This window comes from Ambystoma mexicanum, chromosome 1q (assembly GCF_040938575.1).
Source record: "Ambystoma mexicanum isolate Mex_15411 chromosome 1q, UKY_AmexF1_1, whole genome shotgun sequence".
Taxonomy (NCBI): domain Eukaryota; kingdom Metazoa; phylum Chordata; class Amphibia; order Caudata; family Ambystomatidae; genus Ambystoma; species Ambystoma mexicanum.
Genome location: NC_090922.1, coordinates 323956762 through 323982402, shown reverse-complemented (window position 1 = coordinate 323982402; position 25641 = coordinate 323956762).

Here is a 25641-nt window from a genome sequence, read left to right as displayed (position 1 = left end):
CAGCACATGTGACCATTCGCCATGTGACTCAGCAGGCACCCTTTTGGCGTTGTGCTGAGGTCACAAACATCCCATGCAAAATGAATGACACAATAATTGACACGGGTAGTATAGCTCGGTGGCAACGTGCTCATCTTGGAAGCAAGACGAAGCAGAGGAACATGGGTTTGAATCCGGGGTGCGCGCTCTTCGGTATTAAGCGTGTTATAAAAAAAATAATAAGAACAACAACATTAAGTAGCCTGCCCTATTGTCACACATACATTTATGCCGTAGTACAGTTGCCTCCAGGGCGATGGTAAAAATGGCAGAGCACTGATGACAAGTCTGCATGTGGGTCCTCTTTGCACATGAGACCACACAGCGCCCCAGTAGTGGGTGACCACCAATGTCCCTAGTTGCACTTGGGGGCATAATATGATACAATGCATCTCTACATTCAACAGTTTCTTCATTAGTCCGGGCAGCTGGTCATAGGGCGGCAAGACACATGAGGGACCCCTTAATGAACAGGGGATATGGGGACTCCCACAAACAGCCAAGTACCCCGCCACTAGTCCCACTTTAAGCATGCCGACCATCTGCAGGATCGCAGCACCCAACATGCATAATTACTGGGACTAGATTGAACATGTTATTAACAGTGTAGTAGACTCCCATCTTCAAATGCACACCCTTACAGCGTGCACTTTACGCAGTTAGGCAATGCAGGACAACAGCTTCACATAGCAGACACCATTGTCTCGGGGGGGTGCTGGGGGCATGACTGGCTCCTGACACGTGCTAGGGCCACGCGGCCGCAAGGATTGGCACATTCATGGGGCTGGGGGCACCTAACCCTTGGTCAACAACACTTTATTAGCCTTGGAAATTAATAGGCAAAGCCGCACCAGGGATACCAGGGCACATAGACAGTTTGATCATGGGGTAACCAAACGCATCATGAGGGACCCTTTCTTGAACAGGGGGGTGTGGGAACTCCTACAACACAAAACATTTGAGTAACAGCGGGTGGCTGCATCCAAAACGAAATACCAGCCTGGCATTCGCTGAGTCTATTTTAAGCATCTCGAGCATGACGGAACACAGCTTTTGCTGGATCTACTTTAAAAGCACGTTAGACAGGCGGCAGGGACGTCATTTCACCAAAATGCCAGGGGTAGCGGAAGTGACATCACAGTGCCGCGCCCCCAAGAGTGACATCACAGGAAGTGATGTCATTTGACCCCACCCCACAGGAAGTGATGTCATTAGACCACACCCCACGGGAAGTGATGTCATTTGACCACGCCCCCACCATGACATCACAGAAGTGGCCTCATAAAGTATTATCCCTCAGTGCACTAAGAAAACAATTGTTACGATATCAGTGTATTGTGACATTTCATACAAGAATGAATCATCATATGTAGCAGTGTCAAGGTCCATGTTGCCACGTGAAGTGTATGAACCCCAATCCCCTCTTTATGTGGATCTGCCCTGTTATTTCAACAGGACTACAGAGCGAAATCACATTCTGGGGGGACAGGGATGGATAGGCGGGCATGGGGATAGGAGAAAGCCAGATGATCTATAAAAGACAAAATGTAACGTTAGTAAAACGAATTTGGTGCTGCCGGCATCAGCGGCTTGCTTACTTTCCCTAATGTTAAGCCGCTGCCGTGCAGCACTGAATTCATTATACTAACATACTTGCCAACCCTACAGATTTAGGCAGTAGGCTACTGCTTTTTAAGCAATCCTACCGCCTACAGATGTGAGTCGGGGAGGGGGCCGGCGCGACAGGGCTGTCTTCCTGACCCAGAGATGATGCATCAGGCCCCTAAAGTGAGCCATTCGGGGGTGGTGCACTGAGTGGGGCCCGATGGCTTGAACCTGGGAGAACGAGGGCGTTCATGAAACACATGCCTGCCATGCTGACATGTGCATGACCCCAGCATAACAGAAGACTGCAATGACCCAACCCTTCCTTTTAGCTGGGGCCCCGTGCAGCTGTATCAGTGAAACCTAGGGGCATCTTAAGCACTTTTGGAGCCCTCGGCACAGACATCTTTGTGGCCCCCCTCCACCAAACCAAAGGAATGAAGTGATCAAGAATATCTGGCTGCGCCCCATTCCTCCCCCTAATTTTGAAAGGTTTAGGGACTGGCAATTTCGAGAGGTTAGGCAATACAAGATAAAATAAGATGCCCACGATCGCACATGTGTTACGGGGTGAAGCTGGGATGTGTGCCAACTCTGAAACCTCTGCATTTGAACACTTTCTTTTCCAGTTCTTACCATGAACTAAAATAATCTAATTTTATAAAACTGACTTGGAAAGTACACAAAACACATTACCAAACATGACCATTTTTAAAAGCAATAGATTATAGAAGGGTGTTATCAATATGCATTTCAACTTTGGCTATTGCACATGATCAACATAATTCCCACAGGAAGGAAAGCATATTACAAGAGTTGTGCCGTAAGGAATACACAAACTATGGATACCACAGTGAACACAGAAAGCATTACGCAATGACAGTGAACACAGAAAGCATTACACAATGAATTGACCAAACAGAATGTACAGACAGGCAATAGGTTTAGAGCCTCAGCAGCACCTCATAATATATCCTGACGTGTGATATTTAAGTTAGGTGAAGAATGGAATCTTACTTCTTTAGATCATGCAGCCTCCTGGGGCCCCCTCCAAGTGGGGCCCCGGCGCAAGTGCACTTTTTGCCCTCCCATAAAAACTGCCAGCCACAACATTTTAGGGGGACTGGAGCGGCAGGGGCAGAGCCAGCCACAACATTTTAGAGGGACGGGAGCAGCAGGGGCGGCGTCAGCCACAACATTTTAGGGGGACCGGAGAGCAGTTTTGAAAGCTGTTCGTGAGTGGGGTCATTAAACCCATTGTGCCCAGGAGGATGAATAGCTCTTATGCCGTGCTTTGTCCCATTAGGTGCATCTTTCACTTTAACCCCAACTCAGCAGGGGCCCATCCAAAATTGTGTAACAAGTGGGGCCTGTGGCTAATGTAGTAGGGCTCATCCTAAGGGCAGCTCGAAGAGGGAACTGGGCTTGTTCTGCCCGCGGCCGAATCCGTAGGGGCTACTGAGCGTAGCGAGAAAGAGCAAACCCACCGAGCTGGGATTGCCCCACTCAGCCCCTGAGAAAAATGTGTAAATGAGGGGTTAAAATAGTGAATTTTGCAGTACACTTTGTGATAAATTTACTTGACTTGTGTGGCCTCGGTAGCACCCAAAGATGGTGAACAGGTTTTACTCTGGTTCCGATGGAGAGCTAATATTTAGACGGGCAATGTTAAACGTAATCCAGGCTTCAAGAAGTACCCACTAAAGTTCTGTTAGGTGTGCAGTGCACTGATCATATATTCTGGATCCAGTGGTTAGGCTGGCAACCACACCAGAGCATTGCCCATATGTTACAAATTAGTTTTTAGTGTACTTTCTCTCTGACATACCCAACAAAACCCAACAATGAAAGGTTTGGCGTCCATGTTAATATATTGTTGACTTTCTAAACAAGCTATTTTAATGTTTACTTTCTTGTGGATAGCTTTTATTGTGCCTAGAGGCTGCCTTATAGACATATTACATAGCATAAATTAGCAAGGTTTTGCTACCTAAGCAATGTGCTCATGTAATCCTTAACGGATGGGACCCCCATGTATATACACACACATAATAAACTAGCACTGCAGAAAGAGCTCAAATAATCTAATAGCAATAACTTCTTTAGGCCATACGATTATCTTGCATGCTAGTATTCGTGTTCCCATTTCCTCTGAAAGCTGTGGATGACCTACATCAGATGGTCCCATAGCACAGCGAGTAGAGCGCTCGCTTTGACATCTGTGCAGACCCTGCTGACGCAATCCGAGGTCGATAAATGAGTACCACACCCTTTGGGTAATAACAAGCAGTGCTCAGATGCCTGAGGGTTCATAACGCTATATAAATTATACATTATTATTATTACATCATGAAACCCTGCTCTACCTCCTCATAGAAACCTCCATGAAGGCCCTTCACTAGCTTTCCTGCCAAGTGTCCCTCTACTCACAGGGCAGATGAAATAGAAATGGGCTCTTTTGGACCTGGACCTGTCCCAGGATTGGCTTACTAAGGCTGCCCTTAAAGGGAGTTCCTGTTCGTGCCCCTGTGGTCGGTGAGTGGCCAACTCCTTCTGCCCACCCATGTGGGATGCACCGCATGCCAGCAGCTGTGCGTGCACTTTCAGAGGGAACGTCAGCACCTCCGATCTCCCATTTTCAAGAAACAAAGGGATACACATACCAGCCTCTTTAGAGTGCACATGATTTTGCCTTTTTCCACATCATCATTGTGTGTGTTGTGCATCAATGTAAAAGGTCAAGAGTAGCCGCACAATAGAGGGTCACTGTGCAGAGGCCCATGGGGACAGTTGCAGACATTTATGTAGGCCACTCTACCAACCAGTGCACCCAGCTTTGTACTCCAGGTAGCCGAATGGTGTGGCAGTGATTATACCATGTTATATACATTGGGTTTGCTCCATCCCACTTCACTGCTTGAGTGGAATTACTCAATACAACGACGTTAGTAAAATGAATTTGGTGCTGCGCAGCTGCCGTCGGCTGCGGCACCAAATTCATTTTACTAACATTGCAAAAATGTGCCGCCGGCGCCAGCTTAACAAGCCACCGTCGGCCCGGCACATATTTGCAATGTTAGTAAAATTAATTTGGTGCTGTAGCTGCCGTCGGCTGTGGCACCAAATTCATTTTTACTAACATTGCAAATATGTGCCGCCGGCGCCAGCTTAACAAGCCGCCGCCGGCCCGGCACATATTTGCAACGTTAGTAAAATGAATTTGGTGCTGCCGTCGGGGCGTCGGCTGCGGCACCAAATTCATTTTACTAACGACGTTGCAAATATGTGCCGCCGGCAGCACAAGCCGCCGCCAGCACATATTTGCGACATTAGTAAAATGAATTTGGTGCTGCCGTCGGAGTGGACGGCTGTGGCACCGAATTCATTTAACTAATGTTGCAAATTTGTGCTGCCGGCAGCTTGCAAATGGTTAAGCTGCCGCCGACGGCACACATTTGTAACTTCTTTAGTAAAATGAATTTGGCGCTGCAGCGGCCGTGAGCGGCCTCGACCACGGCGCGGCGGTCAACTCACTCACCTGCCTAAGCTGAGCCTCGACTCGACTCGACCTCGACGGTCAAAGTAGTCACTGGCCTCATGGCCTGCCGCCTGCCGTGGTGGATGCCTGCAGTGCCTGGACACAAACTGTGAGGAGCAGGCAGCACGACTCGAGGAGAAACACGCAGCCAAAATGGAGGTCCTGGACAAGCGTCGCAGCGCCAGCACGCTCTGGCCACGCCCCCCTCCTCTGATTGGTCAGTAGCCAGAGGTCGCAAGAGATTGACAGGGGTCGCTGGCCAATCGCCAGCGGTCGCTCTTGCGACCTCTGGCGACCCCCAAATGACGTCCCTGACAGGCGGGATTCCAACTTTTACCGTAACCATTTGAAATCATATTAGTACATGCAGGATCACAGCTTGGGACATGGCTCACCATTTAATGGTATACTGGCGCGTTGGAACACAACAAGATTTTTACATTTTGGGCAACCACATTATTTGTCCATGAGTGGAGAATGTTCCACTGGCCGGAAAAGCCCACCCAGGGGCACCGGGGGGGAGGGGGGGATGCACATCGACTTAGTCCCTCCATTAGTCTTGGATCACCCAAGATGGAGAGCGTGCATCCGCATGCGTGCCGGCAAGGCTGTTCCCGGTGATGCCGGGGGCCACCTCTGCTGCGTGCCGGCAGTCTCCTTGGGGACCCAGTCCCCTCTTGGTGGGCTTGCAGCAGGGTGTCCGACTATACCGGACTTCGCTATGCTCACTGAAGGGTTGGAAGGGTCCGCAGGCAGCAGACTTGGCGGTCATCCTGGATGAGGGGTGGCAGGCCTCCATTCAGCCCAGCTGCACCAACACCCTCTGAGAGGTGGGCCGAGGCTGGGACTGCGCTGGCATGATGGTGGGCCAGGAAGCAGGATGGCTGCCCTTGCTGGTCTCTGGCCATTTGATGACGGATCCTCCATCAGGCCGGGAACTAGGGGCAGCGTGCCTGGGGGGTGCCGTCTTCCTCGGCTCACTCCCTGCCTGATTGCACAAGCCCTCTTTTCGGGGAGAGCCGCAGTCAGTCCAATGCTGTTGCGCCAGTGGCAGGGCCCTTACCAGCACCTGAGGTGCGGGTGTGATGGTGCTGTTCCACCCCACCTGTTGGTGTAGTTGCAGCAGTGCTGTCGCTCGTGGAGTTACCCACATCAATACAGCAGCAGGCTCACTTTCTGCCCGACCGCACAAGCAGTAAGGCCACCGTTTTTTGTGCCCTTGTCATCTCCCCCAGTCGGAGTTTTCTCTATGCGGCAGCAGCAGCAGCACTCAGAAACAGGTGCAGAGGTGGATGTAGGCCACGTCCCTATGTTTTGGGGTGACCTTGTAGTCCCACGACCGTGGCAACGCAGTGTAAAACTATGTTGCCATGATCACTCCAGCCATCCAGCCATCCAGCCATGTTGTCACACAGCAGGCCGGAGGTTGCCGCGGTCACGCAGGCTTATTTTGGTGCCAAGGTCACCCAGACTTATCATCTTGGCCGTGGTCACATTGCTGTGGCGGTCGGTGATGGCTGCACCCTTCTTATCTCCCCCAGGCAGGAGTTTTGCTGTGGCTGCGATCCAGGATGCACCAATTACAGGCTCCCCCAGACAGGAGCTATTTGTTGTGATGGGCGGGGCGCAGGATGAGCAGCGGTCCCGGTTTAGAATAGAAAATGACATGTACAGAATCAAATACAGAGTCAGATCTATCAGAATGCAAGTACTACTCATGCGAAGGAAGTGTGCCAAATAATACTTGGCATGGAAATAATATAAAGCAAATAATGCAATTGATACATTTTGGAAATTCTGAAATCCTTTCGGATTTGAGGAATGTGATCAACATGAATCTGAACCAATTTGACAAAGAGGAAAATGTAAAACAACTGTGTACTACTCCTCCCTCAAGATTATTTACTTTGATTTTCTGATGGAGGAGACGTAGGATATTTCCTACATTTAGAAAGACCCTACTCGAGACAAGGGAGGCTGGAGGTCCTCGGGAAGGTGTGCGCTGCGTGAATGGAACGTGTTGCTTTGTCAGTCTGGTGATGAGATGGAAACCTTATATGATTCCACTCTACCTTGTCCAGCATCATTAGATTGAGAGTGACTCAGGAGTGGATTTGAAGGATTTGAAAGATCTTAACTGTTTTGGGCTGCAATGTCTTCAAGGGCAAGAAATATCACCATGTCTTGCGATTGCAGATTATTTCAAATGCATATAAGCAAAATTGTATCTTGCTATTTGCACAATATAGAATAAAGTCCAGTGGTACTTATTAATACAGTTTTTAAACAACATATAATTATATTTAAATATTTTTGTATATTGGTGCTAATGAATTTACTACGTACTGGTCACAGGAAAATTGGAAAGCTTGTGTATCTTGTTAACAACTATATTGGAATGAGCTCCCAAAATCGCTTTGGAAGGAAGAAAATCACTCTGTCTTTAGGAAGTTGATGAAGACTGGGCTGTTTGTTTAAAGGAACTAGAAATCTCTGTTCTGTAGTTCTGTCTTCTGTTCAGCGCCTTGATGCCTGAGGGCTTTGGCACTTTATAAGCAAAAATAGATAGATAGATAGATAGATAGATAGATAGATAGATAGATAGATAGATAGATAGATAGATAGTGTTTGGAATTTATGAAGGGTGAATTGAATATTATTGATACATTATTCTTGTATATAAGCTTCATTGTAAACCATACTATCTGCCAATAAGAAAAGTATGTCTTTCACCTTCTTTAAATCAAAATCTTTATTTGTTGTGGGAATTGGGCATCATTATGAGTTTGGCGGCGTGGTGAAACATGTCGGCAAACTGGTGTTAATTCAGTTACTCGCACTTTATCGCCACTTTTCGGCACCACTTAATTACGAGTTACTATGAAACGTGGAGGAGATAACTCATGCATAAGAAATATCCCATCCACTGTAACAGCAAAAACCAGAGGAAGCCGCATGAGTTAATTTACGGCTGCCATAATTTCTTCAAGATCCCAATGGGATCCCGTAGACCCCAGAAATTGAGATTAACAGCATTGTTAATATATTCGTAATCCAGCAGGAATTCCTCCAGAGTGAGTGGTGGTAACGGTTAATAATTTTGGTGGTACTTACAGCAGAATTACCACCAAACTCATGATAAAGCACATATTTCTTTCAATTTATAACACACATATTGTGCTTAAAAGCTTTATGAAAGCGCCCAGGCTTATAACACACTTGATCTAGATGGGGTTTGTACAGTAAAGCAAGAGCTTCTTGGCACTACAAAAACTCCACACTGTGTAAAAGTGGCTTTGATTGACAACTAAATAGTACAGAGCATTGTCTTTCATGACTACTTGACAATAGGGGCACATTCTTTCCATTTACAGTTCATTATTTCAGGCACCTTCTACAGTTCTAATTGATGATATCCTCCATTTAAAGGTAAAACACTATCTTGTATCAGAGGCATGAAGGTTATACACATTGTCCCCTGTTTTACTTAATGTTGTGTATGACCTTAATGTTGGGACAGGAGTAGGCTTAGGTATTATGCCCTTCAGATTATCAGTTACTGTCCCCGGTTACCCATTGTGACAGAATGTCATTTGTGAGGGCGCAATAGCCCGAGAATATTTGATATTTAGTTTAAAAAAATGATGCAGGTCAATCTGTAAAAGTGAAGTTTCTACTCAAACCCTCCTTTTCGTGTTGACCTCTGCCGAGCCTGCCTACTGACAACTTTCAGCAGATGCCTTATGATTTGAAAACATGGCAGTCACAAAGTGACGTGCATTCCTGCCGGCAACAGTTGAGACCAAACATCCAACAGCCAGGATTTAGCTTTAACAATGAGAAATCTTGCATCTAAATTACATTCTATAATTGTGGGCCCCAGGATCTGGTGGCAGATGACAAATCTAAATATTACACAAAACGTAGAAAAAATTGTGTGACATGAACATTTTGTATTTATTTATTTTATTGTTTAAAGCGCAGACCTAACTCTAGAGCAACAGAGCGCTGTACAGAGTTCAGGTAGCCAGCATTTGGGCTGGCATATTTTAACAGTAGTGCAGTGCTGTGAGGTCTGTGTGGCGGTATGTGCATCCGTTGGAATTAGTCCTTGGTCATGTGTTGTTTAAAGAGCCATTCGTTTAATAATGTTCTACTCCAAAGATATAATAATTCTTGCAGTTTAGTATATTAGACATAGCATAATGATGTTTCACCGCTTATCATGTGCCTGTCCACTCTGTGTTTATAGATGGTCTAGATGGCGATACCAATAGCTAGTTTTATTGATTCATTGTCCCTATGCCAACACGTGTTTCGACCTCACCAGGTCCTCATCAAGACAGGGCTTAGTTGCTTTTGGTCCTAAGGTATTTGCACAATGTTCACGTATTCACTATTAATGGGATCTCATTCCCACCTCAACCTTATTTGTCTTATGCTCAGAAAAGGTCAGTGCAGCATTCTGGGTGCAATGTCTGCTGCACAGACCTTTGCTGAGTATAAGACACAAAAGGTTGAGTTGGGAATGAGATCCCATTAATAGTGAATATGTGAACAATGATTCAATTAAACTGGTTTTTGAATAGTATTGGGATCGCCATCTAGACCATCTATAAACACAGAGTGGACAGGCACATAATAAGGGGTGAAAAATCATTATGCTTATTCTATTCAGGGTCGACGAGGATACCCTTGGCCACCCCTAACAATCGACAGTCCCCAGTATCCACATAACATTCTTTTTTCAACTAATACAAGTGACGAGCGTGGAGTGTCATGTAATACTCAGGACTTTTCATTCATTTATATTAGACGTAGGACACACACACCAGGATGAAACCTCAAGCCCAAAAAGTGTACATATATTATGTTTATTTTATATGTTTAAAACGTTCTACAAATAATTTCATGTGCAATAAGTGCAAATGTGCAAAAAATAACAAATGTCACATATTAACAAATATTCAATAGTATTAAAATAAAAAAAGACAATAATCTCAAATTTAAATAAATCTGGTCATTGTGAGAAACAGACAAAAAATCATAAACAAAGTGCATTGTGGAAATGGCCAAATAGACCATTCACAGCTAAAAAAAGGTCTAAATTCAGACCACTCATAGCTAAATACGGTCAAATATCTGAGGTCACTTATCATCATGGAATAGAATTAAATCATTAAACTGGATCCTCCAACACATAACACAACCTTAGTTTAGGCTAGTTTCGACATATTGTCAATGAATGAAATCAATAATCTGTCTTCGTCAGGACCTACAGTGCCAGTTAACATTTCGCAAAATGATATGTGTGTATAGAGTCAGTCCAATTATTTCTAAATTGAATCATTCAGAATGGCACTTCATCCATTCACGTAGCATCAACTGTCATGCTAATCATTCTTTCTTGGATTCCACAGGTCAATAATTCCCTGCATATAAATAAACTCCTTACAAACATCTCCGATGAAGAAACAGCATAGACCATCCACCTCAAACAACATGGACATAGCACTAGTTGGTATACTTTGTCCTTCTCTGAATACTGCATTTACTGTGTTGCATTCCGAAGAAATCACTGCCAGCATGTCAATGAAATGAGCCAGACTTCCAGCAACGCTGCGCTTGTATAGAGTCATGTCTCTCCATTGCATCAATACAAGTATGAATACTCCATTTACTTCAGAGTGATCTCTGGGACTCCACAAATATATTGGACTAAACTGTTTGATTTCATTATATTATCAGATTGGTTTCTAAAGACCTTCCTGGCCATTGCCTCCTCTCTGTTCACTCTCTTCAGACCACATTTAACCTAAAACAAACCATTTGGGCTTAGCACTAGTAAAAGCATTTGTCTTCCCTGGCAAAGGGTTGTCACCGTCCAAGAAGACAAAAACTGCCCAGGGGGACACAAAGTAGTTCAGGGCTTCACATTCCAGGCCCTGCTAAGTCAAAGGAACTCATACAACTGTGATAATTAACAGAGACTCTTTGATGTAGGCAGACAGAGGAAGGGATGTAGTTAGTAGCCAAGAGAGAATCATCAGTCCACAGAAGTGCCCCACCATTTGGATTCTCCCAGGACTCCAAAACCTCCTGAAAACTCCCTGCTTCCTGCAGACAATCAATTCTAAATAGGATATCACCAAACAGAAGATTCCGAAACATTAGCCTAGACTGGACCACCTGAGACAGCTACAAAGAAATCAATCTACTGTAGAAGATTGTCTATGTAAGGGGAGAGTGTGCACTCCCCTTGGTTGATTAATCTTTAGACCCTTGAAGGAGAAACTCGACCCATCATCGACTGGTTTCTTCATTCGATTCAAGCCGATCACTGCTACAGAACTGCACCGATTTGCTGGACTATCGCGAGCCCACTCGATCATCTAAACACCTGCAATTGTAGTGGAAATCACCAACTTGAAACATCTCAGTGCTTACTCAGCCTGTTTAAAGCACTTAGAAGCCTGGCTCAACACTGTTTATCCGAAGCACGTGCGTTTAACATATTTGAAGTGGTTCTGTCCCTCTGGCCCACCTTAAAGTGCCCTAGTGACTTGTAAGACCATATTCTCGACCTTATTTAAAGACACCTTCGGTAACCTTGACACTGTGGCTGAAATCGTTGCCAGTGCACCTCTGTTTTCAAACCCAAAGTGCCCCGTTCTTTCAAAGTTTGCAATTCTGTGTTATTCCTTACAAGGGTGGGTTATTAGTATTTTTACTTTGTGTCTGTATTTCTAGTTTAATTAAAGTAGGATATTTTCATAGAACTTTGGTAGGACATTCTTTTATTTTGGTAGCTCAGTACTATTTTTGCTTGGTTTGATTTCATTTTTTGTGTCATCTGCACAGCATGCATTGGCAACCCACATCAACTGTGATAATTAGGTCATGATGTGTCTTTGTGGAAATATTAAATAATAAGGTGAAGAGCCCTGAGGCACCATGTACGTTATTTGTGACAAGATCTCCCAGAGAGATTCAGGTGCTATGATTCAAAAGGGACAATGAAAACCATGGTAAAGATTACTTCAACACCCAGGCCACTAAGACCAATCTCTCCTGAAATATTTGATTCTCCATGGTGTGAAAGACAGCTAACAAATTGAGCATTACCAGTAGGGTATTGTGTTGTTTGACCATAAGCTTTAGTAGAGGGTCCCTGATGTCCATTAGGGTTAGATTGGTGCCACTTTCTGGGTGAAAATATGACTGTCTACCGTTGTGGCTGTCATATGTTTTGACAAAATCCTGCAGCTGAATAGTGACCACACACACCATTATTTCTGCTAAAAAGTGTGAGGTAGAAAATGAGTTGAGGAGGTTAGGGAAGTAAGGGATCATTGAGGAGGTAGAATCTGCACAATGGATGCGTCCAATTTTTGTGCTGCGCAAGAGTAGTGAGGCTGTGAGTTTGTGTGTAGACCTAAGTGGCCTCAATAGGAGTGTTATACCAGGCAGGTTTACATTGGCAAAGATTAACGAGCTGATAGCAGATGTTTCTGGGGGAAATTGTTTTATGTTATAGATCTAAAGTCAGTCTACCATCAGATATGTCCGCATGATAGTTCAAGGGATTTAATTACCTCTGTGACACATTTTGGTCTGTACACATGCAAGAGGTTGCCGTTTGGCTTAGTGTCAGCATCAAGTGTGTTTTGGAGGGTGATGGACAAGTTATTGGGAAGGAGGAAAGGCGAGAAATGTTAGCAAGATGACACCCTGATTTGGGGGAAGGTTCAGGTGGAGCATGATGAGCAATTGAAAGGGGTCTTGAAGAGTTTGTATGAAGCAGGGCTAGCCATATCATTGGAGAAGTGCAAGTTTCAGAAGGGTACAGTAGATTATTTGCGACACAAATTGTCTGAGCGAGGAGTGAGGCCGAAACCTGATGCCATTGTGGTGGTGGAGACGATGAAGGCACCAAAGGATAAGGGAGAGGTGTAATCTTTTCCTGGTTTTATTCAGTACTATGGAAAGTGTATTAAAGTATTTGGTGGACAAACCAAAACACATGAGGGTTCTGATCCAGAAGAATGATATGTTTCAACATAGTGCATTGTGTGAGAGAGAGTTTCAAGGGGCAAACAGCGTTTGAGCGAAGCCCCGGTGCTAATCAGTTTTAGGGATGAACTGCCAATGTATTTGTACACCAACATGGTTGAAGGAGGACTAGGTTGTGTGCTGATGCAACCCGATGGAAAGGCCATGCGGACAGTGGCATTTGCATGGTGCGAGAGAGAAACTTTGGCATGTGTGGAGGGGGCAGAAATGTTCAAATGTTATGTGAGGGGGAGACATTTTTTCATGTAGTATCCATATTTTGCAAAACGAGGCTTGACAGAATATCCAGGAGGATAGTAGGAATGATTATCAGGATGCAAGGGCTTTATTGTCACATCCATTGAGTATCTTGCAACTCCTTCCTGACCATGGAAGCTAAATGCAGTTGATCCCTCCCGCCTTGGTTGGCACGGGCTCCTGATTTGTACCAACAGGTAACCTCGAGACAGCCAATGAGGGGAAGAGGATTATGGAGAAGTTGTGGATAGGGAAGGGGGTGTTTAAGGTAACCGGAAAGAGGGTTAGGATTCTTGATTTGGAGAGGTACGGGAGTAAAGGGAAAAAACACACACTACATGAAACATAAACAATGCAAAGAACCCTCTTGTGCTTGGGTTAATAACCGTCTGACCTTTCTCCTGCTAGTAGTACATAATCCTTTTTAATTAAGATAATCGCCTCTAGAACCTGTACCTCAGAACATTTGTTCCCTAATTAGAGCGACAAACAGAAGCACATAGCGTCCAGGGAACTCCTGGACAAGAAATAACACAATAGGATGAGACATGGAACACACGAGTGATACAGGAATCATTACATATACTGACATCACACCCACACCCCCTCCTTCCTAGATGATTCCTTATGCTGTCCGACAGTGATTACTTCCACAGTTTGCACATATTAGCTGGTATGAGTTTTAGCATGCCCTTTCCATGAGCTGACAAGAGCAAGCAACAGCAGAGAACACATAGCGTCCCTGAAACTCAGGTTCACACCCAAACGCATCATGAACAAGAACTGCGCCTTCCACACAGCTCTCACTAATTAGAGTTCATGGAGGAGGTAGCATTTTTCATAACACACGTGGCACTAAGCTTTTAGCCACAGATTTCCCTGTTATCTCTCCTGTGACATCTGAACCTGTGTGCATAACTGAGGCCTGGGGGGCTGGATGGCACCTCCCCAGGCAAAGCAGCTCCTGCGTTGAGCGGGGGAGCCTGTGGTCTCTGGAATTGTGGCCGAGCCTCCATGAGGGATAGAGAAGGAGCAATGACTCCTCCAAGCTCTGTGCATGTGCGCCCCCCACTCCTCCACACCAAAGGGGCCCGGGTCCTCCAGTTCATCATCCTGCTCTCCTTCGGCCTGTGCATGCAATGCCAACAATCACCAACAGGCAGCACGGACTGGGGAGGAGTTTAAATAGCATGTGACAGTGTGTGCATGCGCGCACACTCCCAATGCCCATGTCATCATGGAAAATGTAGTTTTCTGGGTCCCATGGCCCGAAAAGAGACCTGCTGAGCCCTGCCAAAGCCCCCTTTCCTCACATTTATTTTTAAACTAGTGGAAAAGCCCATGCATATGGGCTAATGTGCATAAAGGAATACCTTTTCAGAGTGTAACTATATTATGTTGTGTATTTTAATGTCATTCATGTTAATAGAAAACATTATTTTTAAATGGTCTTGCTCCTTTTACGTGGAGGAGTAGCAACCTCAAACTAAATCTCTCAGAATCCATTGAGAGTTCAACATAGTAAATCCAGCCAATTATTGAATCTGTTCCTCATTGTCTTGGATTCCACTTACGGGTTTTGGACTCAATATATAATGTTGCGGGATGTCAGAGTAATACAATTCACATGCTGCATGATTCGAAGGAGACAAATTGAAGTCAAAGTTTAAAACGTACATGAAGAATATTATTGATATAATAATACATTCCAAGAAATATTACAATGAATAATTGTATAATACATAAGTACAATTAAAAATTAATTTATTTTGTTAGAGAAATAGTGCTTAATGAAATGACTTTCTGGTTATATGTTTTTCTAAAACATTTAAATATTTGCTTAGTTTATGCAACTTCAGTATGCTGTTAAAGTGGTATCCCTGTCTTGTGCCTTTTCTGCAGCTAATTGTATGTTATCATTGTTGAAATGCACATTTTGTTTGCCTTAAACATCAACTTTAAGTCATATTGTTGTAGGCATAAGGCAACAACTCCCTCTAGTGGTGATAATAGGTGAAGCAGGCAGGGCAACTTTGGACCAACACACATCTGGCCTTTTATTATATAGTGTGAATGAGTATATCCAGGGGAATTAGAATGTAGTTGCAGATGCCTTATTGAGGAATTTAGGTGAAGAGCATGAGGTAGATGTTCAGAAAAGTGAATGTAAGGAAGGGGAAGTGTTTCTGAACTCTGAGATGTTTGACGAGAAAGCCTGGAGGGACAGTTGTGAAAATGATGAAGGTTACAGAAAAGTGGTGGAGTTTGTGTGTAATGGGTGGCATAGGGATGATTCATCGGAAGAGCTCAATGGTTAGAGGAGAGTGAAGATTGGGTTGAGAATGGAAAATGAATGGCTGGTCAGACCATGTAGAGTGGACATGAGAGAAAAGTTAATGGGAATTTGGGTCTGAGCAAGACCAAGAGCTTGATTAGGGCAGATTATTGGTGGAGTGGAATGGTGGAGTGGCCTGGATGCAGACATAGAGAGGAAGTTGAAGGAGAGGAAGTTGACGAGATAGCTACATGTTGTTGCAGATAACGAAGCCTCCCATGCGGCACGTCGTCTTCCCGGAAAGGGTCTGGGATGTGGTACAAGTGGATATATTGGGTCCTCTGAGCATGAGAGGAACTCAAGAGAGTTATATTGTGGTGGCAGTTGATGTGTTGTCAAAATAGCCAGAAGGGTGTTTGATTAAATATATTAGTTCTGGAGTTGAGAGCAGGTTTTCCATGAAAGGTTATTTTGGTTAATGGTCTGCAGTTTGTTTCTAAAGAGTTTGAAGAGTTTTGGAGGAGAATATAAAAAAGCATGCGACTACCGCTCGGTATTATATGAAAAGGAATGCGATGGAGGAGTGATCTAATCACACGCTTATGGATGTGGTTAGGGTAGCTGTGGCCAACGGTGTTTTTGGACTCAGGCGGTCATGGAAAGTGTCTTTCAATGCAGGATGGCACCACATGATGTTTTAGGGAAGTCGCTGTTCCAGAGCCTGAGGTGTCACAAGCCTAATACAAAGTTGTGCCCTGGCTGGTTGGAAAGAGCAGGAGTGGTTGCAGTGGATGATGGCGGGAGGAGAGAGAGAATGAGAAGAGAAAGACTGCCATCCAACGAGAGGTATAACAGGTCTAACTGAGTAAAGGAGACATATATTCCTAGAGGAATGCGAGGGAAGATCAAGTTGGGGAGAAAGGTGCAAAACAGACTGTTGAGGTTCAGTGAGGCTGGAATATGGGGAAGTGTGGAACAAGGAGAGGGTAGCAAGATTACTGAGGTTGTAGGAGCTGTGCACATGAAGCACTGAGGTTGCACAAACAAAACAAACAAGAATGTGTCATCTGTAAAAGGGAGGAGGTGTGTTATGAATGGAGATAGCCGTCAGCATCAGACTCGCCCCCATGCACATACAATTCTGAAAGAAATTCCAGGCCCACCTCCTCAAGGAATCTCTCCTCCTCAACACCTAGGCCATGCCGTCGTGCCTCGCGCCACCCGAATCGCAAGATGATGCCTGCCCCTCGCCTCCCCGGGACACCCGGTACAGCTGTACCCCCCCCCTGTGTTCCTCTGAATCCTACCACTGCTGTATATCTGTTCTGTTGTTACCTCTGAGAAGCGCGCCGTTATGCCTCTGTATTGTTGTATACCTCTGTAAAGTGCTCCATTGCTTCTTGAAGCTAGGTCCGTGTTCAATAAATACCATAGTAATAATAAAAAATAATAAAATAATAAGATAGTATTCCCGACCATTCATTGCAATCAATATTTAGAGTAAGATTTGTAAATGGTTTAAACAGCATGACAAAGAAGAGGGCTGTTCATAGGAAGTTTAAGAATGAGGGTTCTGTTGTAATCTGGAATGCAGGAGAAGACTGTTATGGTGAGAAAAAAAGAGACGTTCGAGAAAGAGGGGCTGGAGGATGCAGCCATTACTTGGGATGCTGCTGTAATCGAATATCTAATAAAAGCAAAAGGAAGTTGGACATAGCTCCTGTTCACTTAATTAATAGCATACCTCTGTAAGGAAGGCATAGTATCAACAGTAAGACAGACACAAGTGGCCAGAGTTCAAGGGTGTTTATTGAACCTTTACAAGGGTGAGATAAACGCCTATCTAAACCTAAATCTACAGATGGGAGCAAGCTACGACCATCAAATAATAATAATGCAGTCCTAGTGGAGCTTTCTCAAATTAAAAAGGGCATATACAAAACAAAACTATTGCCAATCATTACCACTAATTTACAAAATAAGGTGGGGTGATGTTCACAAAATGATAAACCAGGATGTTCGGGCCATTGGACTCCGTTCCCCATGTGTTCAGAACAGGACAAGGCGGTTCACTCGAGCAAAGCACACACTCCGGCTTCTGTTACATGAGGATACAGTTCTATTTTCACAGTTCAAGACCTTCTGTGTTCTAGCCTCTTTATGTCTTGAACGTCTCTTGACTCAGAGGGTCTGGTATTCAAAAATAACACAAAAACGTTATTTTCCTTTTCCAGCACTCAATCTGGGTGTTCACCCTGGATCCCCCTTAGCCGGGCTCAGATCCTTCGCAAAACAAAAAGTTCAACATTGTATCCCCCTCTTCCGGGCTCAGATCCATTTCAAATTATGTTCAGATCATTCTTTCTCGGGTGACTCACGGTTCACCCTAGATCCCCCTCAACCGGGCTCAGATCCCTTTCTTTCGCTCAATTAGTCTCCCTCAGCCGGGGTTCAGAACAATAGTGATGTACTTTAAAGTATCGAAGACTTTTGAATGTGCACAGGATTTAGCAAGAACCATTGTATGACCACTTGGATTTGAGTATTCCTTTTTCTCACACTCAGCATCGGTTGGATACCTAACAGAGACTTTCGAATGGGCGCCCACGTGGCACCAGACCACTCTGCGTAAGGTATCTTGTGTTGCCTCCCAAAAGTTCAGTCCCAAAGATCAATTACTTCTTTGGTTCCAATTAGACTCACCTCGCTCATCGCCAATGCCTCACACACTGTTCTCTTTATACAAATTTGCTGCTTGCAAACTTGGTTCAAAACACAAGCCGGTTTGGTATCAATCTCTGTGACTCACAGGCTGTGATGTCTTTTCTGACACTGCTTTGTTGTAGGAGCCAAGGACAGTACCACAGCGGCAATCTCTCCTCCCCACCTTGGTTATTGATGTGGGAGAGCCCCGGTTACCTCCGACACACTGTACAGGTTTGATCAGCCTTAGTTCCTTGTGTTCGGTTTCTTACTTTCCAAGGCTCATGGAAGCCGGTCAGATAGCACAACAAGTAGAGCGCTCGCTTTGACATCTGTGCAGAGCCTGCAGGCGCAAGCTCGAATCCCGGCAGGGCCAAACTCAGCCTTTCATCCTTCCGAGGTCATAAATGAGCACCACACACCGTGGGATAAGCAGCGCTCAGATGCCTGAGGGTTTGTAGCGCTATATAAATGCAAAAACAAAACAAAACGAAAGTAACAGTCTTTAGAGGTCACGGGTACTTCCCTCCTTTGGGACTCTCTGTTGTCTCGCCATCTTTCTCCTTGTATTAAACTGTCATCTTGGAACTGCTGTTTCCTCGTGTGGTTAGCCTTGCTCAGAGTGTGCTTTTGTGCTCCGCTTTTTATCCATGTGGGGAAGTGTGATGGAAGTCAGGTGTGTGCAATAATCCGTAATTGCCTGACCTTGCTTGTCCATGTTGTTGGGACATGTCAGGTATATGTTCTGATGTTTGTCCATTGTCGTTCACGGTGAACTGTCTGTGAGAAAGTGTTTGTGTCAGAAAAGGGGGAGGTTGAATTCCTAGGAATCCTACCTGGTAGGATGGGGAAAAGGTGTTACTGGGAAGGGGATATTGCGTCTCACCCTCCAGTGTCCCACTTCCACACCCCGAGGACCCCTCATACCTGCACTGGTCCACCCACAGGAACTGGATCCAAAAGCGATGGCCGTGTCCTGGCCTGGTCACCTGGATGACAGATCTCCGGGGACTAGCGGGTGCAACACCTTCAGGTTTCTCACACCTCACAGTGGTATAATTAGATAGTTCTGTGTCTCAATCTATCTATCATATATCTATCTATAGATCTATCTATCTATCTATCTATCTATCTATCTATCTATCTATCTATCTATCTATTGTGCCACTCGCTCAAAGGCCTCAGGGCGCCCACACAACAGACAAACAAAAAACAAAAAGAGTCAGCCGGAAATACAACAGAAGAAATGCACTGGACTTGTACCTCCAGTTAGGAAAGTATGTTCGACCTTGCATGTTCATATCCCGGTACATTGGCTCAGGCCTTCATCCTTCCAAGGTCCATAAAGTGAGTACCATTGAATTGGGTAACAAAAAACATGTCCTACCTGTCAACTGGAGCAAGACACCCTTGCTGTGGGTGAACGTTGCACTCTACAAATACAAATGTTATGTTATGTTATGTTATGTCATAGGGTCATCAACATTTCATTCACAGTGTAAATCGGCATAGGTTTCTGGGACAGAAAGTGATAGTAATTTCTTCAAATTATCTGTGGTGATTTGTTTTGATTGATACACGGGTGTGTATAGACATTCTATATAATAGGGTATCAAGTTTTGAAGAGTGACCTCCTTTTGTACCAGGGTGTCATCTGAGATGGTTTCACACATTTTACAGATTTATGTACGAAACAAGACTTGAATTGAGTGGAGTATTTTTAAAGGGATGGGTTTCGAAGGAACAGCTGTGTCTTGTTTTCTAATTGTTACGGAATGGAGATTATTTGTTTTTAGGGAGTTTTAGCTGTATTCTAGTGAAGAACTGAAAACAATTTTTCTTGCTAAATGTTATCTTCTTTATATATTTTTATAATTGTATCCTGCATTGTATATATGTATTGTGTATTCGTTCCTGATGTTCGCTAAGTACATTTTACAAGGTTGTACCAAGCTTTTTGTCCTTCGCGTTGTGATTGATGGGGTGATTTCTGAGTCTGCAAGGAATTTTCTTAAAGGGGTAACTAAATCTGTAATGTAAATCGGAATGGCATTACGGTTTGTTTGTAATCTAATAAAACAGTGTATTATCTTGAAATGTCTTCCTGATATATGGTCAAAAAACCTAACTTTTAAAAATTCGACAAGGTTGGTAAGTTTTAGATGTCATTAATGACTCATCAATGTTTTTGATTGTGCAATACCAATGTCAAAACCAATTGAAAATGGTGAGTCCATTTATTTGGTGTATTTATATTGAACATGGAGACAGGCTTGGCAAGGATCCAGCATAAGGAATGCTCTTTTTGATGTGTGGCTCCCATATTTATGTAAATAACATCCAGCTCCCTTGCTTCTTCTCATATTGAATGGTCTGGAATATTGGTTGCCTAGAAGTTAAAATCACCAAGCACTAGACAAGATTAAGTTGATGATTAAAATCCAGGAATATTTCCTTGACATCGTTTTGAAAATTGGTTTTATTTTAGGATTATGGTCTGAGGTAAGTCTCAGAAGGTGAGATGAGCATGTTTGTACATAAAGAGCTTTGAATGAATTGACTTGCATATACAGTGTGCAGTAGATATTAAGCGGGTGTTTCTGTATAGAATTGTTGAGCCGCCTCCTATCCTGGGTCCACAATCTTGATCAAGCAATGAATAGCCTGGTAGAATTAGGAGAAACCTGTTTCTATAATAGATGTTATATCCTCGTTGGAGTCAGTAATCAGCAACACAAGATGTGTGGTGTGGGCTATCACAGATTGGGCCTTGATAAGAAAAACTTTTAGAATAGGCAAACCACAGTGGCGTGTTTCATTTGAAATTCTAATATATAGGTTGACTGTAGAGGGATGCATGGGCTGGTATCCGCTAGAAAGAGGAGGAGGCCTGTAAATATTTAAAATATAATTTATTAAGAGTTTTGGTGGCAATGGCACGTGTTAACACAATTTCCTGAGTTTGGTGGGAAAATAGCATAGTTTGGATAATGGAAATGGGGAACAGATGTGATGTTAGAACCTCAAAGTGTCAGTTAGAAATTAAACTCAGCTGGTTAGAACAACCCACAGCAGGCGTAATCATTGGGAATCATGTAGTATTCTCTCACAAGGGCAGGCAGAGCAAAGGCAAAAGCCAAACCTGGTATGAACATGCCCAAACAAGCTTTGCCTGAGTGCTTCTCGCCTACAGCGCCTGTTTGTGCCAGTGGCGCTTCTTGATGACACAACTAATGTCAGCGCGACTGTCCCACTGAAAGGCATCAAGAGTCAGAGCAATGGGAAATCCCCCTCACTAACGTGACAGGGGGTTTAGATTCTATTAAAGACAGGAGGCGAGTATTATGCATATCAATCTTTACTCTGAAACTACAGCAGCAAAGAAAAAACATTTACAAACAAAAAAGTTTCAACAAAAGAACTAGATAGAGTTCAATGTCAATGAATGGGGAACTCCGCAAACCATCATCGAGGACAGGTCATGCCCTGCAGGGGACCAATGAGCAGGGACCCTCCTCTATATATGTCCTTTACTCTAACCCGAACTCCTCTTTCTGCAGCTGTCTTGCACCAGACGCCCAATGTAACGATTGAACTGCGTAGCGCAGAGAAAGGATCCAGCAAAACTAGAGAGATCTCAACCTTTCCGCAGCCTGAAGTTATGACGAAGCTCTTCTGGATAGGACTTCTCAACCGAAATCTGAAACAATATGAAATATAACAGGGTGGGTGGGTGGAACAAGAAAAGCCAATACCAAAGGAGGGTGGGTGGGATAATACTTGCCTCCTGTCTTTAATAGAATCTAAACCCCCTGTCACGTTAGTGAGGGGATTTCCCATTCTATGGCATGGCAGGAGGCTTCATGTTATGCAAGTTCAAAGCCCTTGCATCCCAATCCCAAACCCAACCTGATCATTACACTTGTGATGAAATAAAATTATTCCAAATATTATTCCCATGACCAATCAGCTGCTTTGATAATTCCCTCTCCACAGGAGAGTGCCTTAAACACCATAGCATCTTCCACTGAAGGACCAAAGGAGCAATGGACTCCCTCTCTCTGCAAAATCTACTTAATCCATATGGCCCAAGGGTAAACACTTTTTAAAACACTTATACATTAGAAAATGTCCCGGAACCTGGATAATAGATGGAGGACAGCCTACGGGTACCCATTCTGGCAATAAAAAGTGATTTAGCCTTCCCCCAGGAGAAACATTCCACTTTCCATAACTAAAGGACTGACACAGGAGATGCACTTTAACCGGAAAGAAACTCCACATGGATAACCTTGAAAAGAGTTGTAGCACAGACAATCCTTCCTTGGAAAGACAAAAAATGCGGTAATACAATAAGATATAAACGTAGCCAATAAGAAACACCTAGATAAGGTGGAACGCCAAAGCCCATGGACCTGAAGGTCCTGTGCACCAAGTACTGCCAAACCACCGTTTTCGCCCTTAGCGACTATGGCTCGCTGAGATAATGGCAGTAAAATGCAGTCATCGACATGTAATGTACCCTTCGTAGACAGTTCACCAGAAATACCTATTTCTGTTAAGGGAGAACCAGAAGCGAAATCTGAGTCACATACCCATTCACTGAATAGCCGCCCGCCAAAAGAAACAGACTTATTAAAGGCATTCCCAAAATCCTTGATGACACAGATAGCACTGCGAAAAAGAAATTTTGGAAGCTCCAGGAATAGATGAAAATATACTCCAATGAATAACAAAGAGGAACCCTTGAAGGAACCATAAGAGGAACTGTCGGGCAGAGATAGACACAGGTGGATAGGGATGATACTAGACAATATGCACTGTAAAATCCTATAGGGATGGGAACCACCCTCCTCCCGAGAAGGCCAACACTAGTTTCGTCGTCTGCTTGTGCAGCCGAACTCGCAACCCCTGCGATCCTAGCAGAGGAGGAAAACACTCAAAAGGAACTGAGCAATCCCGGAGGAACCGTCCGAAGACAGTGCACTGGCATCCACCTTCTCACAAGGAAAAAAGAGATCACTCAATCGGGACTCCAACCGTACAAGATCGTGGCAAAAAAAGAGAGTGAATAATGTAGCTTTCATAAAGCGCTACAAACCTTCAGGAATCCGAGCCTTGCTTGTCATAGCACACGGAGTGTGGTGCTCATTTATCGTTTTCGGAAGGATGAAAGACTGAGATTGGCCCTGCCGAGATTGGATCCTGTATCGCAGGCTCTGCACAGATGTCAGAGCGAGTGCTGTGCTTGCTGAGTTATCAGACCGACATCCTGATTGACCATATGTTGCTCCAGTCTTGGAGCCAACTGGAATTGATCTTAGAGAAAGGCTCTTGAGTGCAACAGAGTTAGGTAACCATTCCAAAGTTTCCAAAGGCTGATCTAAATGCGAGAATGATAGATTCTCGCGAGGATGCTTGGAACAATGACACGGAAAGAGCTGGCCATCTCCCCATTTAGGTTAGCTAGCTAAGGGACAAATCTCCCTTTCCAGGGGAGAAGATGGCTAACTCCTTACTTAAGTACATTCTATCATCCCAAAGGATAAGATGCAGAGTTACAATGTCATTCCTAAAACCAAGAACAAACTCCGTGATCGCGGAAGGGACATCTATAACTGTATCCAAGAAAAATATATATATATATTCACCAGAACCCTTTGGAACCGAGGTGAGTTATCACCTTCTTCATTAACTTGGTAAGCACCAGGGGCTGATGGGAAAGGCCAAACCTAAAGGGAGGGACATTGATAAGAGTGAACCCATCAGCGGAACAGAAGCGGAAAGTCCTGAGAGGAGGAAAAAAATGGAGGAACCCCCCAACCAATCCTCGAGGTGTAACACGACCATAACATCTGCCAGGAGACAGGAAACAATGAGCATAATAACACTTCCATTAAAGAGGTGCCACAACTAGATGGTAAAACTTGCAAAATACTTACTATTGGAAGTTTCCCATATGCCCACTCCCCATAGTGGGAGCAGTTATCTCATTCATAATTGAGAAACCGTGAGGGAGGCTGTTATCACCGCCCCTTCTAAATGAGGGCAAGGGAAAATTGACAGAGGAAGTGCGCAAATTGGATCCTTGTTAACCTACAGCAACCCCGAGGGCTTTGAGGTGAACATCATTTATGAAAAACCTGGTGAACACCAGTGGCATTACAGGATATATCTTATGACTAGCAGGACCCCTGTCGGCACAATCCCAAAGGAACAAAAAACACTGTGCTCAAGCCCCTCGAGCAGAGGAGTAATTGTGTGCACCCCTTGATGCACCTTCTACCGGATAGGTAGACTTAGGAAAAAGGGCTTACGTCATCCTGTGGCCATGAAGGCGTTTTATCGATGCCGAGCAGGCAATCACTCTTATAATCCAGCCCTTCATGATCCGCACATGTTCAAGTGCTAGTATTATAATCCGAACCCGGATTGTATGGCTTTCCCTCTCCGAGGAATGCGTTGCCCTTGAGCCATCCCTCATCACAAGGGGGGTAATTACGCTGCTCCGTAAGAGCAGAGGCGTCGTTGTTGCCGAGCAGGCAAACAGATCTCAAACAAGTAGGCCAGCATTTGCACATCAAATAGTGAAAATAGAGGTTACATACATCTTTAGCCAGCTGTGCCAACTGGGTTAAACATGTCTTAAATACACAGCTACCACTCTTCCTTCGTAGGGTCCTTCCCTTTATTTGCCCCAGGGCAAAGAAGGATACCAAGGACTGTGAAATCAATGTCGAGAGGGTTAGCTCACAAAACAAGAGGATGGCACTGCCTCCCAGGACCGTCCCCTAAATGAGGGAAAGAAGGCTAAGGTCCTTAGCGCCTCATGAAGGCAAGTAGGGTCCTCCAAATTATCTGTCACAGAAACAAGGACCATGCAGTAGCGGAGATATATGCTAAGAAAAACAGGCTATGAGGAACAGACCAGAACTGTGGGTACTCCCCTTAACCTGCGTACCTGACCCCTTCAGGGGAGGAGAAACCTAAGGGAATCAAACGGACTGAGTTGTCCTGAACCTACCTAATGGAAAAATAGAGAGAGGGGTAACTAACCAGACATTTTTTGTCCCGTAAAGGGACCTGATTTTCATGTCAGTACAGGATTGCACCTGCATGATGGCTGGATTGGAAGGCCCAAGCCCCCTCTAGGTCATTTAACGACCACCTC